This window comes from Halictus rubicundus, chromosome 4 (genome assembly GCF_050948215.1).
Source record: "Halictus rubicundus isolate RS-2024b chromosome 4, iyHalRubi1_principal, whole genome shotgun sequence".
NCBI classification, from domain to species: Eukaryota; Metazoa; Arthropoda; class Insecta; order Hymenoptera; family Halictidae; genus Halictus; species Halictus rubicundus.
The window spans coordinates 9,225,383-9,244,546 of record NC_135152.1 but is presented as its reverse complement, the minus strand read 5'-3'; the positions used below and the strand labels follow the sequence as shown (position 1 = coordinate 9,244,546).

Sequence of the window (19,164 nt, the reverse complement as noted above, 5' to 3'; positions counted from 1 at the left end):
TTCCCGTGGAGCGGAATCTGCGATACGCTCGAAGAAAATTTCGCAACGGTCTCTATCTTGGCCCGTTTTCAGCTTCGAGTTCTCCTGCCGCTTCCTCGGTCCTACGTATCGTACTTCACCTCCTTTCACCGGCCCCCGACGAGTCCCTTTGAATATTATTCCCGCGACCTATCCCCGAAAACTATCCCCGGCGCACATCCGTCTTCCGTTAGCGAAGACACTCCGAATTTTGGCAACCTGGCCGCCCTCGCCGGAACATGAATGGACCGTTGACCTCGGGATCCGCTCGAATGCGCGAGCGTTTTGTTGATGAAGTCGCCGCGCGGCTCGGTGGAACACTTCAGGTTTCGCAGTGGCGGAGCTCCCGCCGCGAATTCGGCACAGTTGCCGCATTTTTCCGCGCCTCGGTGACTTTAAATCGCTACGGTTTGTGTGGCTCTCGCCGCGCGAAACTTTGGCTCCTTCCGGCTTCGGAGTTTATGGGAAGTTTGGTTTAAGACGCGCCGCATTGTTTTCGGAATTTCCTGAAACGCGTCCGACTTTAAATTACCGGCGACGGGAGCTGCGCAATCTTCTTTGTCCCGTTTCACGCCTTCGTCAAGCACCACATTTTTGTTTACTACAGATAATGTCAAAGTTGAACTCTACAGAATTACACGAACGTTGCTTTTGGAACACGCTCATTGTACTGATTCTTGATTGGGACCACCTTTTTGTTCACTATAAAGAATGTTAAAGTTCAACTTTATAGGAACGCTTACAATAATGTTGTTTTTGGAAGGTGTTCGTTATAGCGATCCTTGTTTAAAGACCAAATTTTCAATAAGTACATACGATTTTAAATTGAATAGACTCCGCCCTTGTGAACACTTATCACGTGTCGTGCATTTTTGTAGAACAATTTTGTGGGCCACCGTATGTGCACCGACCGATAATAGCATTTTTATTTCATCTTGACCCGAAGAAGTCTTGCAGCAGAGGAATGAAATTTCGTTCTCATTCCATCTTTTATGAACCACTATGGAAACACGAAGTTGCATACAAACGATCCACAATCTATTCATCAGCGACGTTTCTCGAGAACAATAACGTTAGAGTCACTGTTCAGTTGTAGAAAATCTACCATAATTCCATGTAGGTAAAAAAATTTGAATTCTACCGATATGAAAATTTGTTGCGAAAGTTCGCGAGTAGTGTTCCCTGCTGAAGTATAAAAGCCCGCAACACAAATCTCCGGCAATCTTACAAATCCACCGGTTTTCCCCAAGAAGCGCGGCCGTACATTAAAGAAGTAAAGGCGCCCTAGTAATTGCACGCTGTCATCCGGAGACCCATCAGAACTCTCATTCCCTCCAAAATAGCCTATTCGCTGGCAGCGAGGCCAGATTCCTTGCCGAGCCCTTATCGCGTTGAAAAACAAAAGCGACGGGGGGTTAAGCCCCGGTGACCCACATTACACCCCGTCACGCGAGAAAGAAAAAAGAAAAGGTCCCAAGAGCGATCGCGGGAGAGGTTGCCTCTCGCGGAATGAGAAAAAGAAAAAGGAACAAAAAAAAAAAATAAACGATGCAGAAAATAGCGACAAGAGTGGCAAGCAATTTCGAAGCACGACTAATTGCCGCCGCCGTTTGAGGACCGCTGACGCGCGATGGTCGCGTGGCGCGGATATTCTCGAGCTGGCGCAGCCTCGTAACAATGTTACACGCTCCCAGGCTTTCTTATCTGGTGCTGTCCGTGTAAACTCGTCGGGTAACGTACGCAGCGTCGCGACGCTACGTTTCAACGGCTCCGACGGAATACCAAACATCGCCGCGAACGAAATTGCTATGCAGAGTTTATCTTAGGCGTCCCCCGTAACGATCGTTCCTTATTTCCTACGCGCGAAGCGGTTTCAAAGTCGACGACGCGCGCCGGATGATTTCCTTGGGGCTCGTCCCTGCTCGCTGTTACGCGATCGCTCGACTTTCTGCGATCTCCTCGCCGAGAGATCGCTCCACCGATCCTCGCGGATCAAGTTCAAACTTGACGACGAGCGTCGAGATTCTTTTGAAGCAGCTATCACCAGCACAGGTAGTTGCGGTTATTGATACCTCGGCCTGTTCAAACATGGTCAAACATCTACAAACATGAGGTTTCCTGAAGTTCACGTGCGAGTTCAATTTCTTGGTTGTTAAAGCAATATTAACCCTTTGCACTCGAAGCTATTTTAACTCCAAAACGAAACATTTCTTCCAACCTAGAATATTTCCCTTTCATATATATATATTTTTTTCATGTTATACATACGAATATGGTATATACTTCAGTACAATACAGAACTGTTTAGTAATTTATTAAATACAAACAAATTTAATAATGTAAAAAATAATTTGAATAATGACAGAGCAACCTTTAGTGGCGCCTTACAGTCGCCATTCGAGTGCTATGGGTTAAATTTCAGTTGTATACATGTCCATTTCTGTTACTGAAAATTGTTCAGATCAATTCAGATCGGGGCGACGCTAGACCAGATGAAGCAAAACAATTTTTGCGGTAGCATGACTACGATACAATCACTGTATCGAGCTTGTAGCGTCGCATGGACTTAATCCCACCGAGAAGAAGCGCTTACGTCTCGCTTCGGTAATAAATTACCGTTGCTCAAGTACGCAAGAGTGTTCATGCTACGGGGGCTTCGCGAAGTTCGCTAAAATCAATATTGACATCGGACCGGTTTCGTGTTGTCAAAGCTGTCTGTGCTACGCGAACGGCGGTCCGGCTGTTCGCCAGGTAATTTAAACGCATAAATAGACGATTTATTCGCGGGATCGAAATTTCCACGTACCCGTTCGAAAATAGAACAGCCATGGCAAATTTCATCCCGGCTCGAGAATATTTTAAGATCAACGGTAATCGTGAAACCGCTTCTCAGGAACGTGTCACGTTCGCAGGAAGGATTTGCCGCAGCATTTTTCCGTAAGCGTCGGACAAAGTTCATAGTTTTCGGGAACCGTTTTCAGAACGCTGGAGCTCCACGCCGACTTTATGATCGTCTATTTTCTTTCTCTCTTTTCTCCCCCCGTACGCGTTCGCCGTGCACAATCTAAATTCCCAACGACCGGAATCCTAATTACTCCCGGCACTAACGCAGTCACTTGGCGAGCGTTCTTTCACGGTGCTCGCGCCTCGGGCCAATGTTGCATGCATATCAACGTCGTTATCTTTCCCCGGTTTTTGGACCACGCTGACGGCACGCGAAACACCCCCGACCGTTTCTCATTACGACAACTTTCCTCGTGCCAAATTACGTTTCACCGTTTTCATTCGCGGCGAGACGCGAGAGAGAGAGAGAGAGAGAGAGAGAGAGAGAGAGAGAGCGCACCCCCCCCCCCCCGACCTTCTCTACATCAGCCGCCATTGAATTCGTTGCAACCAATTACCGTCTATTATCGCTTTAATAGCTGTCCTTGTTGGAAATCGTCTGCTTAAAAAACGAGCAGTGTCTAAATTAATTAATACGGCGGTTGTGCATTCTCTTTCTCGTCGGTCGAGATATTCGAACGGAACCGCGAAATTCTGTTGCACATTGTTTTACACTGACGACATTTTATTATCAAAAGAAATCGAGTTCTCGTTGTAAAGGTCAGGCCTCATTCTTCAAATCTACGGTAGATTCATTTGTGAAAAACATTTGGTGTATCTACAGATATTTCAATTGCAAACGTGCAAATTTTTCTAGGAAAAAAGGGAATAATAGATGGACAAAATCGAGCTTTAGAATGACTCCAAGTTTTGTCGTTGTACTATCCTCTTTTAGCGAAATTGTTGTCGTTTGAATGTCCACAATTTTTCGGGAGCGGGAAATTTAATGGTCAAATACTTTCTGTATCCGCCGGTGTCTCGTTTAATTGAGAATAGACTGTGGCAAGTTGAACTGCATTCGAATGAAAATGATTTCGTGAAAGTGGGAAGTGCAGGAGGCGCAGCAGCGGAGCGGATGCACCGGGGAGAGGAATCAATCGCGCGTTACAATTCTTCCACGAGCTAGAAGTAGATAGCTTATGCACGCGGTGCACCGACCGCAATGTGTTAACCTTTTGTGGTCGAAGGCCGGGATATTCCTGGCAAAGTGCTGCTTCCACAAGGCAGCGTCTTCGGCCCCGCTTTTGCATTCATTATTTATGATTTCTTGACGAAAATAAATGACGTGTACAGGCTGGTCTATGGACCCGGGACTAGTTGCAGACGGAGGATCGCATCCTAAAACAGAATTTCTATGTTCTCCGCTCCTTCGTGACGACTAGATTGCGGATCTTTATGCAAAATGAAAAATATTTATATTGATTGCAATACATAGGGGCGAAGTAAAAATTTCTTTCTTCTGTTAATTATTTTATTAAGCTAAAATCAATAAGCTGGTGCCCTTAAATCTTTTTAATATGTGCACTGCTTTAAATTGTGCTTACCCATTTTTGTCGTGAATGCATAAAATCCGCAGTCTGGTGACGACACACTCTCCCAGAAAACACTCCACGAGACAGGAAATTCGGTTTATCTTGTCACCAGCAGCATCGAATAATTCTGCGTAGCGTTTTGTCTTCAAAAAAGATTGATTAAACTTCCCCTCTCTTTGTATCTATTTCTCTCGAAGTGAATAAAATTTCTGTTTACGAATCTAGTAAAGACAGTTCGCAAACAGAAAATATCGTTAATCGAACCTTCCCGTCGTCGGAATTCATTTTACCAAACACGAGATTCTCTTTCGACGCTAATTAACACACTGTCCCAGGAAAGACCGTACAAACAGAAAATTCAGTTCACCGTGTCACCAGCAGCTATCAAATAATTCCGCAAAGCGTTTTGTCTCCAACAAAAAATTAATTGGCCTCCCTTTTGCGTCGCGCAAGAAAACATCGAAGCCCTTCAGCCACCGAATTCGCTTTGCGAGGCAGCAGTTTCTGTTTCTGAATCCAATTACACGCAGCCGTAAATTTCGCGGGTACAAAAGGCCGCGCGTGTCTATTCATACACGTCTCTCCGCAGACCACACGTAATTTCGTTAATTTTCGTTCGCGAAGCACGACTATTAATTAATTAACAAATTAATGTCTTTGTTCATTCTGCCGCCACCGATCGATATCGAACGATACTGTATTCTATTAAACACTTTTCCCGGGGGAGGGGGGAGAGAAGACTGAATCGAGTTAATTAATGGCTCTTGAAATTTCGTTGCGTTCGTTTCACCGTTCGCTTGACCAACATTATCGAGCCCGAATCGCTTCTAATTACCCTACGGTCGTGCTCTTTTAAGCCGTTCCGCGGCCGAGGCGAGCGCCGACCGTAGTAAAACAATATCGGCAATCTCGTAATTGAACTTCTCTGCGGTTCGCGAGCTATTATTCCGTCATAATAGATTACATTAAGCCGACGCATCCAGGTTAATCTAGCGAAAAGTTGTATATCCAGAGCCCATCGCTCGGATTAGTTTAAACATCTCTCTCTCACTCTCTCTCTCTTTCTCTCCCTCTGTCTCTCTCTCTCTCTCTCTCTCTCTCTCTCTCTCTCTCTCTCTCTCTCTCTTTCTTTCTCTTTCTCTTTCGTGCTTCCGCAGGTGAAATCGTGTTCGAAGGAAATCCGCCTGCCTCGCAACGAATCGAACTTTCTTTTCTTCATTTTCGCGGGACACGATCGATTCTGCTAAATCGAACCGCTGTACCGGAAAATCTTCTTAACGAGTCGATGGAAGAACGACTTCTACAATTTTTCCTCGCTCCTCGAATATAATTATTGTCGCGGGATATTACATCCTGAACTACTAGGTTCAGAAAATTGTTCCCCTATACACCCGTGTAGATGATACTGAGAATTATATTAGATTGAGTCGCGCGATGTAATCGATTTAATACGTCTAGGGTGAGGGACCCAATTACTGTGCCTATATTAATTATACTTACAATAACATATATAACAACTGATTTCAAGGGAAAAAATGTAGTATCCCTTTATTTAATATTCGCTTTAAAAATAAGTATAATTAATATGGATATAGTAACTGGTACCCCCAGAGTAATTGGGTCCCTTACCCTATTAACTACTTTTCCCTCCCTCCATTATTCCTTCTCTTCATACCTCCAAGCTCTTATTCCGGTATTGCCACTCAGTTTCATCGTTTTTATCGATTTGATACCATGCTACTTTAATACTTCTTGAAACAAATACTCATACGACATCCTGAAAAGGAACTGTATTCTAACGGAGAATATTTTTTATGTTTCAGGTAAATCCATTCAGGGTTATGAGCTGCCACTTACGAGATAAAAACGCAGGTTAGACGATGATTCAAACTTTCTATGCTGTTTAAACCATTTAATGTTGTATTGATGACTAATTTATCGGAATCTTCAGTAGTAAGACAAGAAGTAACATTACAGAAAGTAACAATGTCCTAGAACTGCTCCGAACAGCATAGAAAGTAGAAAATCCGTAGAACTAAACGATAAAAAGCAAGAAATCAGAGTTGCAAAATTCCCGAACGCTATGTTCGCAAGTGAAATTCGCACGTCCGCGTTCGCTCGGTTGCGTCAAGAGTCCAAACGCTGGTCATGCTGATTGATACAATCAATCTGGTTAATAGAATTATATCAGAAATCCAATCGCACGCGGCCCAATCGATTGGTATAATTAATACTATTAACAGTGTTAGACATCGACGCGGCTGTGTTCATCGGTATAATTAATTCTACGACTCGATAAACGGGCAACGCAAACAGGTGGAAGAACCAGGATAGTTCCTCGAACATCGGGGCGTTGCTCGGAGCTCGATTTTCGTCGGTCACAGAACTCGTTCCGAGGAACTCGATTTCCGGTTTCGTGTTTTGAATGAACGTTGAAGGGGTTGACAGAATACGTGCCGCTAATGATTTCGATGCAAATTGTCTGAAATTGCTTATCCCCCGACGGAAAGAGAAGTTCCGCCGAGAACGGGCATGGCGCAGGCGAAACGGGAAGGCGGCGAAGAAGAAGGAACGATGGGAGGCGAGATTAAACCGAGTGCAAATATTTAATTAAATCCGACGAGCGCGCATGCCCGCCGGTGGCAGTTTGCCGGCGTCGCTCTGCAATTTCTTCCCGTGGCGCGGCAGTGAAAGTGGATGCGCCTCGGTGCAGCCGCTGCATACGCGCCCCGACTGCTTTCGAGGTAATCGAGAGTGCGTAAGAAACCCTGCAGCCATTCTTGCTCGATTCTCCCCGATGATTCCGGCCACGTCTCCGAAATTCCATTTTGTGCTCACAACTATTCGTATTTCAAACCGATCCTCTCTCAGAATACATTCTGTATTTTTTCTTTCAACTGTTAGTGTTCTTTTAATTGTTCTAAACGGAGGAAAAATCAAAGTCAATCTTAGGGTACTGTTTTGCGAATGATCCAAAGGTGCTGCTTTCTTATATAAAGATCCCTAATCTACATTCAATGAAAGAGAATTTTTCCTGTTACGTGGCTTAAACCCATTCGCCGCTTCAATTAAAATTTCTGTGAAAACTGGAACGTATTGATAAACTGCAGACATTTTAGAATATTTTCGGAGAAAAACGGAAATTGCAGTGAAAAAAATAAAAAATGTAATCCAAATAATCTGGTCATCGTGTGATGGATAAAGTACAGTAGAGCCTCGATTATAGGTACTAATCGCTGGAACATGAATAGAAAAGTGTCAGTGTCAAACAAAATTCTTCCTGAATTGTGTAAAGGAGTAAATTGCATGTATGTAGATCGTTTTAAAAAATATTCAGACAATAATGAATTCGGACATCAGAGGACCGGACAATCGAGGTTCTACGGTACGCACGAATTTTTCCGACGCAACATGGCGCACGCTTTGTAATCTAGGAGCGAAGAGGTTAAATCCAATATTTAGAGCGTCCACGGAGTCACGTTTTTGCCCGTGATTATTCCTGTTTCTTTTATGGCCGACCGCGTTGCGGAATAAAGCGAGGTGGTGGGAGGGGAGAGATTATAACTGGCACAGACAGCCACGTAGAAATTTCCTCGCGGGCGGATCTTCAAAGTAGGCGGCTCTGTGAAAGACGCGAGTAGAATCTGCTCGATTAGAGTAGAGCACGCTGGAATTTTCAGTCTGTAACAAGACAATGGCCGAGGAAGCTCCGGTGAACTTTCCGGGCGAGCATCGGCCACGAAGAAGTTTCCGCGATCCAGGGGTGAAATCGCCGCTTTTAAATCAGCCCGCCCCGCGAACGTTCGGCGGCTCGTGCAATTTGAAAGTTAGATTGCTTAAGGAGCGCCGTTTGACGGTCGTCAAGAGATGACAAAGATATTTTCCTGCCGGGAACGTATTGTCTTGCGTCCCGGATCGTTTTCAGAGCGTTCCAAGAATCTGTTTATGTCGCCGGATTCTCTTAAAGCGCGCGCGCGCGCGCGGACACTCCGATGCTTTGGCGTTCTGCGAACGACAGTTGGGATCTTTATGCTCGTATTAATTCGCGTATGTTAGCTCCCATCTTTCGTGTCGATTTGATACACTTTTCATTGACACTGGACAAACAGTACGTTCTATACTTCGTTTTATTAATCCTGATATAGTTTCCTCGGACGGGCAATCTGTCTAACTCGATAGAAAACTTAAGTTAAATATTCATCTTTTCACCGCCCCGACTTTTTAACCATTCCGTAAATTTGTTACCGAGGTATCGAGACGGATCAGGGTTAATTGACTTGAAGAGAAACGTTTGTTATAAATACACTGATGTATTAATACTAATATATACATACTACAATTTCATTAATTTAAATTTGATATACGTTACTCGATTGTTTTGCGCTACGAAAGCATAAAACCCGCAGTCTAGTAATTACGAAGCGTTGCCCCTGTAATTGTGCTTAACGCGAGAGCGCAACCACACATAACTATAGAAGCACGTACGAATTTTACTGCACGTAATTACTCGATCAACCCTAAACTTGGAGGGTGCTTCACGCGGCAAACTCGTGGACTAGATTACAGTTTAATAATACCAAACAATTGTTCATAATCCTTGAAAAAAAAAAGAATCAGCAGTGAGTCTGTAGCTCGATCATCATACAGTTTCACTGTGATTTTTCGTTTGAACGCTCCTCAAATATTCTCATTACTATGTTTGACCGTGTTTCAATTGAGAAGTACGATATTCTTCGGCAACGGAATCGCTCGTTATCGATCGCCGCAAACCGGTCGGGAATAACAAAATTAACAACGCGTCGGAATCGCCGGGCGAAATGTTCTTCGGGCGAATGTTATTTAAGATTCACGGTTCGACCACGGTAAATCTCCGAAACGAGATGGATCGACGGGAAATCAATATCCCCGGCGAATAATATAATACTTTCACGAGCTCATCGATCGACTTCCGACAGACCGAGGGCAGGTACGTTTCTCCGGTAATCCCTGGTAGGATTCTAATATCCATTAGTCCACTCGACGTCTGGCTAATCTATCTCACGGTCGTTTTCTCGATTTGCATAGCTTCCTGGCTTTCTTCCACCGGGGCCGGCTCGTTTGTCTCGCAACGAGAAAACTGGAGGTCCGATCGTATATCACGTTCGCGCCGCGGATACACCTCGATATTCCTAATGCCTGGGGAACACGTAGATGCCTCGATAACCGGCACAAATTGCCTTTTGAGAGGTGTGCATCGTGCCCGGAGAGAAATATATATATCTGCCTTGTTACAGCCTCGTTCCCCGTCGACCGCTCCTCCGCAACCCTTTTCGCACTTTGTTACCGTTCAATCCTCGAGCACCGATAAGTCGAAGATACTCGTGCCACGGTGCCCATTACCGACCAATTCAGGGACCTCTCCCTCTTTTATTAAACCCTCCGTCGACCATAATATTGATATATATTATACATACCGTCGAATGTATCAAAACGATCCAACAATCGTCATCCATTTTCCAGAAATTTCTCATCCCTTAACCGAACTATTAGGGAAGATGCAGCCCCCCTCGAATTTATGCTAATAATTATTTCTAGTAATCATTACTTTCAGTAATCACTATTTTCCTGTTTACCATTTCGATACAATATTGAATATAATTTGATTGAATCGTTGCGCTTTTGAAGCACATTTTTAAGGTCCACTTAACGGTCATTTGTACAATATATTGTAATTATATTTTGGTTCTCGATGTTCGTCGGAATACACCAATTTTAATCAACTACGGTAAAATAAGTGCGATTAATGAGCAGCAAACACAGCGCTCGCAGAACGCGAAATAAAATCGCCCGACGGGTATCGATACATATTTGCGTATCCGCGATCGACAGAAGGTTAATAGCGTGTTACGCGATTGATGCTGGCGTGCCAGCAGGCTTACAGGGCATTACCGGTAATCTGAATCTGATTTTCGTCCGTTTTATTTAGCTTTTTGCCCGCTGCTGATATGACAGAGACTCGAACTCGTTATTTACGCATGTTTCAACGATTTGTTTATCGTTCAGGTATCCGAAGCTCGCGAGCAGAAATGCTTTCAGTAGGCGCGCGACAGTGTACTGTGACTGTACGGCTGTCAGCGGGACAAGCCGACACGTCGAAGCGGCAATCGCGAAGATACGATAATAGACGCGTTCGCGTACTCGCCGATGACGCGGCGGAGCCGTTATCAGCGGAGAAATTTATCGGTAGTTCTGATAATGCTCTCCGGCGACTGTGATGTGCGCGTAATTGCACTCGGTGGTGAAATCTCCGTTTCGGAGACTCTGCGATGTTTCCACGAGGATCGATTATTTAAAAGTGCATTGGACTTTTTCGAGTATTAATTGTTCGTGTCTTGGGAACCTCGCTTCGGATTGTATGTAATTATTGCAACAATGTTTTATGAATCCCAGTGTTGATGTCTGACGAGTTACTGATGACTGATTGGAACCAGCTGTATAATTGAACGATTTTTATTCCTCATTCGTGTATCGTTTCTACAGTTTAATCTGTACCTTATTGTTAAATCGACACAATGCTCGAAGAACAATACGGTGGAAACAGAAATAATCGAGATTGTAAATTCATTCTGCAAAAAAATTACCAAACGCATAGAACGTGTTACGGTGAAGTCCTGATCTAAGCCCAATCCTCGGGCCCATGCTGTGACAAAGATCGTGTAGGGCTGCTATTTTCTTGTGACCGCGTCGACCGCGCCGAACACAAGTCAATTAGACCACTAAATACAGCTCAAATTATATGGTGTTTAGTGTCATTTTTATAAGGAGAATGCCGCAAATAAGTTGGTGAAAGTCCTATAAGAAAATAATGAAAAATAAAGAAGTTGATCTTCTATATACAATCCCGTGGATTGTAGAAAATGGAGGAAAATTAGTAGTTGTACTTCGTCTTCCGAAGATATGGAAAGTGTCGCATTATTTACGGGATGACGTTTATTCAATATTCGCGAAGACTGTGCCAAATTGACAGGAAAGACAGAGGATGGTTGAATGAAAGTTTCAACTATTAGGACCTTGAATAAGTTCTCGCTGTTTCTTCAAAAATGGCAGTAGCAGTACCCCGTTCGTGGAATTTCGAATGGTAACACACATGCAAGGCAGTAGTGTATCTAACCTTAAATTTCAGTGTATGGTAGTTCACTTTAGTGTAAACAAAGTAATTTTTTCTTAGTTCTGAAAATGTCTACTTTTGTGCCAAATAAAGTGTATTTGCGGGGAATTTTATTGCACTACTTTATTCAAAAGAAATCTGCAGCTGAAGCACATAGAATTCTTGTTGAGACTTATGGGGACAATGCTTTGTCGGATACGACATGCAGAGACTGGTTTCGACGCTTCAAAAATAATGATTTTGAACTTGAGGATAAAGAACGTTCTGGCGCACCGAAAAAATTTGAAGACGAAAAGTTGGAGGAATTACTCGATCAAGACCGATGTCAGACGCTAGCAGAACTTGGAAAAACATTACAAGTAGATGAGTCAACTGTTTCATAACGTTTAAAAATTTTAGGAATGATCCAGAAGCAAGGACATTGGGAAAAGCTTTTATTTTGTAAAAGAAACAGCGAGAACTTATTCAAGGTCCTAATAGATTGTTATTATTTCTCACAAAGTATTGGTGCTTGCTAAACGAAGACACTCGTTTAGCAACACGGAGCACATCCACTGTGCACGCAAGAAGCGTCGATAGCAACCGTGTTCGCGTCGAAATGGCATGATCGAAGCGGAGAGCCTCTATCGAACGGCGAGTGGAGGTTTGAGTAGGTCAGTAAACGTGGAAGAAAGTGTTTGCGAGGGCGTGAATGCGAGCGAGAGAGCGACAGGGACGTACTGGATGAACCTGCGAGCGGCAGAGAATAAGAAACGCTCGGAGAGCCTCAATTTCGCCGGGAATTACGAGCACTAGGAATCACGGCGATAAATTGTCTGCCGTGCTCCGCGGATGCCAGGATGTAGCAGGGTGTCCGGGCGTTTTCTATTATTCCCTTAAAAATTGTCTTGGGAGGTATTACGCAGTTGGAGCCAGCTAGGACTCGGAGACGAAACTTGCGAAATTCTCGACGGTCGATGACTCCCACCGGGGCGCTCGGGGCACTCATATTTGTCGGTGATTCGATCGGATTCTCCTCTCTCTTCTCTCTGCCATGCTTGCTTGCCTTTGCGCCGGCTGTGTCCCTCTCGCCCTCTCCTCGCCCCTGTTCCGAGCTGTTTGCTACAATTGTGTTCGCCAGCCGGCCGGAATTTCGCGTACACAGCACCGTCACCGGAAAAGAATAGACGGAGCCAGGGGAAACGAGACACGGGGGATGGCGGAGACTGTTTTAAATAGCGACGGGCAAATTAAGCTGGAAAGATTTCGCGTTACCGAGTGATTCCGTGCTCTCGTACCTCCCCGGGTTCGTTTCGTCTATTTTTTTTTTCTTTTTTCTTTTAATACTGAACATCGAGGGTGCACATTTGACAGGCGAAACGTGGCTGGCTTTTATCTGGATTTTCCTATCAAACCTGTTTCTAATTTGAACCAAATTTATTGGATGTCTTCTTTTCGTTTATTAGCAAAGTAGAGAATTGGAATTGGTAGCTTTTCCACCCTCTATTTCTCTTTTCCACACATATCGTTATACTGTTTTCAAAGAATAAGTTCGTTTTAACAATTTGACAAAGACAAATTGTACGTTAATTGTCAGAAATGTTTAGAGCAGGATCAAAATAGACCCAACCGCCGTTGTCAGACGGTCATAAACGTTGTAGGACGAGTACATTCAGCAGGTATTGTACGTTATAGGTGTTGCTGTCCCGGCGGAATGTGAACATCTTGAAGCGTTCAAACTTTTCCACAAACTCGCAAGCTTCCCCGAGTTCGATGGTCGTTCGAACCTGTTCAAACTTTCCGAAACGCGTAGAGTTACATTTTACAACAGCCCTACCGCTGAAACTTGCTTCCTCGATTATGTACTATTTTACATTATGATTGCGAATACTATCCAAATAACGGCTGGCGCGAAAACTTTTTCTTCCAATAGGGACTCGGTTAACTGTCGTTCGTTGTTGCTGTATATAAAAATACGAAGCTTTATAATAGTTTGAAAACGCTCTACATAATCATTGCTTGATCGACAATGATGCTACGAAATTTTAGGGCTCTGGAAAAGAGCTTAGCTGTTCTTGAGTATAGATGGCAATGCTTGGGTCTGCTCAGACAGTTGTAAATCAATTTTTTAACCTTCAATTTTTCAATGGTTGCATGTACACTGCGAACTTTTATGCAAAGTAAAGTAATCGCAAACAGAAATTGAATAAAAATGTGTTCCTTCTTCCAATGAATTCTTTTAATTGTCTTTACAATTTCGAATTTCGCCATAAATGCATAAAATCTACGGTTTACAAGCTAAGAGTAGTTGGATGATATCTTTGACACACAGGGTCAAAGTGCACCGTTCCATCCAATCACATTGAAACACCACTACATTAGTACACTGATTTCTTTATATATATATGTCTTTATAAATGTCGTGGAATTGCCACGAAGTTCGAAAGGCCTCGGGCACCGGGGAGTGTAAACACAACACGGCTCGGGTATGTCTCCTGGACGATACATGTCGCTGACAAGACCCGTGTTTGTTGACAAATATCGAGAATTCGTTGTATATGACAGACCAATATTTTCGGTGTAACGCTTACCCGTTCCGGAACATCGAAATGAATTGGTTGCGCAATTGCAGTGTAAATTGCACAGAAACACAACAAAGCCGTCGCCGCGTAATTGCGAAAGGTGAGAGAGCATGGTGGGTCGTCGTGCTAGCTTCTAATTCTCCAGCGGTGAATTAGAAGGTCAGAACAGTGAACACGATTCCGCCAATTATTCCGCGTTTTCCGTAAAGAATGGAGGACAGGGAGCGTGTAGCATCTGGGCGCGAGGTCGGTGATGCATAAAGTAAAACAACGCGCTTTGCAGCGCAACGGGGCAAAACTCGCGGCGGTGTTAAGTGGGCGAGGCATTGTTCCGCGCGGCCTTGAATCTAATTATTCCGGTGGAAACGGTTCTCGCGATATCTGCTGTTACTCTTGCGTCGCGTCGCGTCGCGTCGTCTCTGCGCGTCTGCGTAGGAGTACGAGTTGGCCGCGTTCGCAGGAAATTGAACGAACGTGTACACAAAAGCGCGCGGGGATGCTCGGAGACTTTCGGATCGAGCCAACTGCGCAACAATGTTCGGCTGAACCCTCCCCCTTGTTAACGCCGTCACGACCGCTGACGCCACCTCGGCGTCATGAGAATTTCAGGGTTACCCGCCTCCATTGTTTGACGTCATAGTTCTTCGGACGTAGATACGCGCCACTCTCGATCCCTAGTGGAAATTATTCTCGATGCAGCTGATAGTGTTAAATAAATTAACCGTTTGAGGGTTTCTCAAAATTGTCCTTAAAGAGTCCAGGTAAAATCTAACATACTGGGAGAAATGGAAATTGTGCGTCGATTTTATGTTATTTAAATAATTCGTCCTGAAAGAATTAAAGTATAGCAGTGAGTTTTATCCAGTTTGGGAATGCGATCAAAATTCTTCCTTCGAACGATAGAAAATTCAGTCGGTCCCTCATGAATCTTTTTTCTCTGAGCGTTTCCGTGAAAGCTTTTTCCCAAATGGAATTTGTCTCTGGGACTTTCGTTTATTTTCAGACTCCTTTCAAACTTTAGTTCACAAAGTAGGATTTTTATCTGTTCTAATTCTTAGACAATCGTGCTAGATTGGCTACTTCTTTCTAGTCTATTCCATGATATTATTTGCAAGAGCGACCGAATGTTTTCGAATAGAGTACATAACACTTGTATTTTATTAGTACACAGCGGATTTTATGCATTTATGACAAAAATGAGTGGGTGTAATTTAGAACAGTGAGAACATTAGCAAAAATTTAAAAATACTGTTATATTATTCTCAATCTATTAAACGTATCAGGAAAGAAAATAAATTTCTATTTCGTTCCGATTTGTTGCAATTTAGGTAGAAAATTTTTATTTTGCATAAAAATCCACTGCCTATTAGTATGTACATACTGGAATAGGTCTTACCTGTCAACATTAAAACAAGACTGCTTCTGATCAACCTAATATTTTCGTACGTTAGAACAAAAGCCTCGAAGTTCAGCTACAGAATCGAAACAATTAAGATCGCCGAAACTGTCGGTACAACAACTAAAAATAAATTAGTACTGGCTTAGAAAGTTGCACAGAATCTGGAATGCCTCGTCTTAGCGGATGGTGGTTAAATCTGCGATAGTTACCTTCCTACTTTTTGTCCGTGCTTTTTATAAACTCGTTTAAAAACTTTGCTCGGACCACGAATAACTTTTCTCATAACTCCCACCACGTTTTCGCAACTTTCGATGTTGACGCCTTCAAGACTCGGCGTCGCGTCAACGCGAATACTTTTGTTACAGATATAAATTTCTATTAAAATAATAAAGAATTTCGGCGAACCCGAAATATTTCGGAGATTTTCGACGAAGAACCAGGTGGTGTTCAGCACTGGACTTAAGTTTTCATTACGGCGGGCGCTGTTCGTTAACGTTTTCACGACGCAATGATAACTATTTCATTGCCTCCGATGATCTGATTGCGAGTTTATCGCCGGAAAAGTTTCCGATACACAGTCTTAACAGCGAGTCGTAAGAAGCGCGCCCGATGCTGACGACGTTCGTCGTTTCGAGTAAGATTTACACGGTGTTTCACGATCCACATTTTACGACAGCCGGCCGCAGTAAACGACCTCGAAGGCCGCCGCTGCTACAATGAGATTCCCCCCTTTTCAGAAACGGGACATTTATCAAGGGAGCTTCGAGAATCGCTCCCGCCGGAGACCTCATTATTTATCGCGAATTTCGTCCGCGAATGAATAAAATGAATGGAACGGCTCCGCCCGCATTAATCTCGCGAGCCCTCGAACGCCCGGTGCGAAAGTTACACCGCCAATCTATTTGTTGCTATTGTTCCCGGTGCTTTCGGCGCTTCTAACAACACTTTCGCTCGTCCCGAATGCTCTCGCGAATATTCTCCTCAACACCTCGACAATCGGATCAAGCTGGTTAAATTCAAATCGCGTCGCACTTCTCGGAGTTTTCATAAGATTTTTCCTCCACTTTCCCGATTTTCAATATGCTTCGATAAACGATCAGCGAGAAAGTCTGCGGTTCGACGAATATTTTCGCGAAATTTAATTATTATCGGATTCATTTATTCCTCATTTTCTCTTTATTTCATATTCAAGGAAACGAATTTTCGTATTTCGCAAGATTGCGTTTTAATAGAATGTTGCAAGCGTGAATGCTTGAACTAAGAAAAGAAAATTGTGTGAAATTGTTTCAAGTGTGAAACAAGGATTAAACGAGCGAGTGTAGGGTTAGCTAGGAATTTTGCGGTCGGGGAAGAGAGAGAGAGAGAGAGAGAGTAGAGGAGGATTAGATTAGGGGGATTATCGTTTTTGGCGCGGCGGGTTTCGAATTTTGCGAAATCTGTAAGCGCCGCGCCGGCCCGTAATTCTTCCCGCGATTACGTTTATTTGTCCGCTCGTAATAACCGTAAATTTTCCCTCATTCTTGGAAGAAGCCGGCCGGGATCTCCATAACGGGGACCCGGGCTCTCCGCGGGGTTTGCGCAGTCAGCAACGAACGCCGCTCGTGCGAATCGAGCATGCGAAATGCAAGCTCTTAAGTAATAGTACGTCAGCCGGCGGAATTTATTATCGACTTACCGACGACGAGAAAGTCGCAATACTTTTACCGCTACGTCCCGCCTGGCCTTCAAATTGTGCAGATTCACGACCGGCGGTTCGCATCCGACAGCAAATTTTGAAATATCCCCCGCGACTCGAACAAAGGCAATTCTTCGACTAACTGGAGAATCTTGTATTGCGATGGAACGCGGTGTTATTAATTCACTGCTCGCCGGGAATTGGTTATTAAGCGGAACGCATTAAGACAGGTACCGACAACGAACAGAATAATAATAAATCGGACTGGCCATCTGCATGCAAAACAAAAACTTTCTCCGTCAATTTGTGGAAATTGAACTTGAACCACTTCGGAATAACATTCTTTTTTTTACATTCTTCTGCGGCTTCTCGTAAAATCCGCTCTAAAATCTAAGTAATCAAAAAATCAAAATCTACGTAAAATCCGCAGTCGAGTAATTTATCCTTAGAACGGGAGAAAATATTCGAGCAAGAATATAAACTCGTTTGTGGCAGTTACGTAAAATTAATGTGATTGACTTTTAACGAAAGAAGGGGATGAATAATCTTGGCAGGAACGGTCGATTATAAAATGTGATTGAAATTTAATATGTAGAGCATGTAATGTAGTAACATTTGCGGGAAAGCAAGCGCAGTCTGCAGTTTATGGAAATTTCATGCAGCAGCAGCATCGCGAGTGAAAAACGTGCTGCGGCAAAATCTTCAAGAGAGTTTAACACATTTTTCTTCTTTGCTTTTGTGTTCGCCGAATCCGCGATGCAGTGAATGAATTTCAGTTTAACATCAACCGTTGTAAATACGTCTTTAGAAACGCAGAATTTGCATAAAGATCCATGGACGGATTATTATTATGCGCCTTATGGTTCCCGAGTAGCCAGCGACCATAAACAGGTCTTTTACAACAGTGGCCTACTTTCACCATGTAGTCTTTTTAATTCCGTATGGAAGTTTCATCGTTGATCTGAATACACTTCTAATTTAGTTGTTATAGATTACATTGCAAGATGTCACGAGACCCCTATACATGAATTATAACTTATATTCCCGGGCGAAAATTGTTACATTACTGTTCACATTGAATTATTTGACAATTGGTAAACTTCTAGAAAAGAAATAAAAATTGGATTAAACTGTAATGTAAGGTTATCCGTGGCAGGAATTAATTTAGAAAAACAGAGAAAATATACAACACGCCAGGGACTGATATTTCGTGTTTGTATGTAGTACCGTAACGACCGCTGACGCCACGTTAGCGTCACATGAATTTCAGCGCTGACTGGCCGCTGACGCCACGATGTCGTCAATGTTTTACCGCCACGTTCGTTTACGTATACATTTATTTATCCATCTGCCCGTCTGTTTATTTATTTGGCATTTCCAGCTTGTCACATTTACGTATTCATAGCTATCAAATTTTCCGCGTGCACAGCGGCCTCACATTTTTAAACCTTTAACAGACGTTCACCTTCATGAAAATGATCACGTTCCTCGTTTCCTGTAGTTAATTTTTCCCTCGACGTCAAAATGCTATGTTAAAAATCAAGGTGAAAAAACTTCATTATCGAGCAACTAAAATTAATATCGCCGATGTTATGGCTTCTATATACGAAACAAATAAAAGTCGTACGAAATACACAAAATCAGATGGGAAAAAATGCAAACAATAAAGCACCAATTCAGACGATACTATTTTTCAAGAAGCAAAGAAACGACATTTGCAGGGCAATGAGCGAATCCCAAGCAGAAAACACGAAACGAATGTGTGATACTAAACCATGGCGGTTGGGCGCGAAAGAAAAGGCGTGCAGAACGCCGAAAACCCATTTTCCCGGGTCGCCTAAGTCCCCGGCGCGGCGGTCCGCGTCGTCGCGTCGCACTAAGTAACCCTTAGGAAAGATTTGCTCGGCGCGGCGAGCAACTTTAAAACCAAGAAGTTACCGTAGTTAGGA

The 19,164-nt window shown here is 43.5% G+C and overlaps 1 protein-coding gene across 5 annotated transcripts in view; it reads left to right on the top strand.

Moving 5' to 3' along the window:
• The window catches only part of LOC143353350 (uncharacterized), a 422,762-nt gene that overhangs the window by 366,897 nt on the left and 36,701 nt on the right, over nt 1-19,164 (top strand). The window lies entirely within an intron of this gene.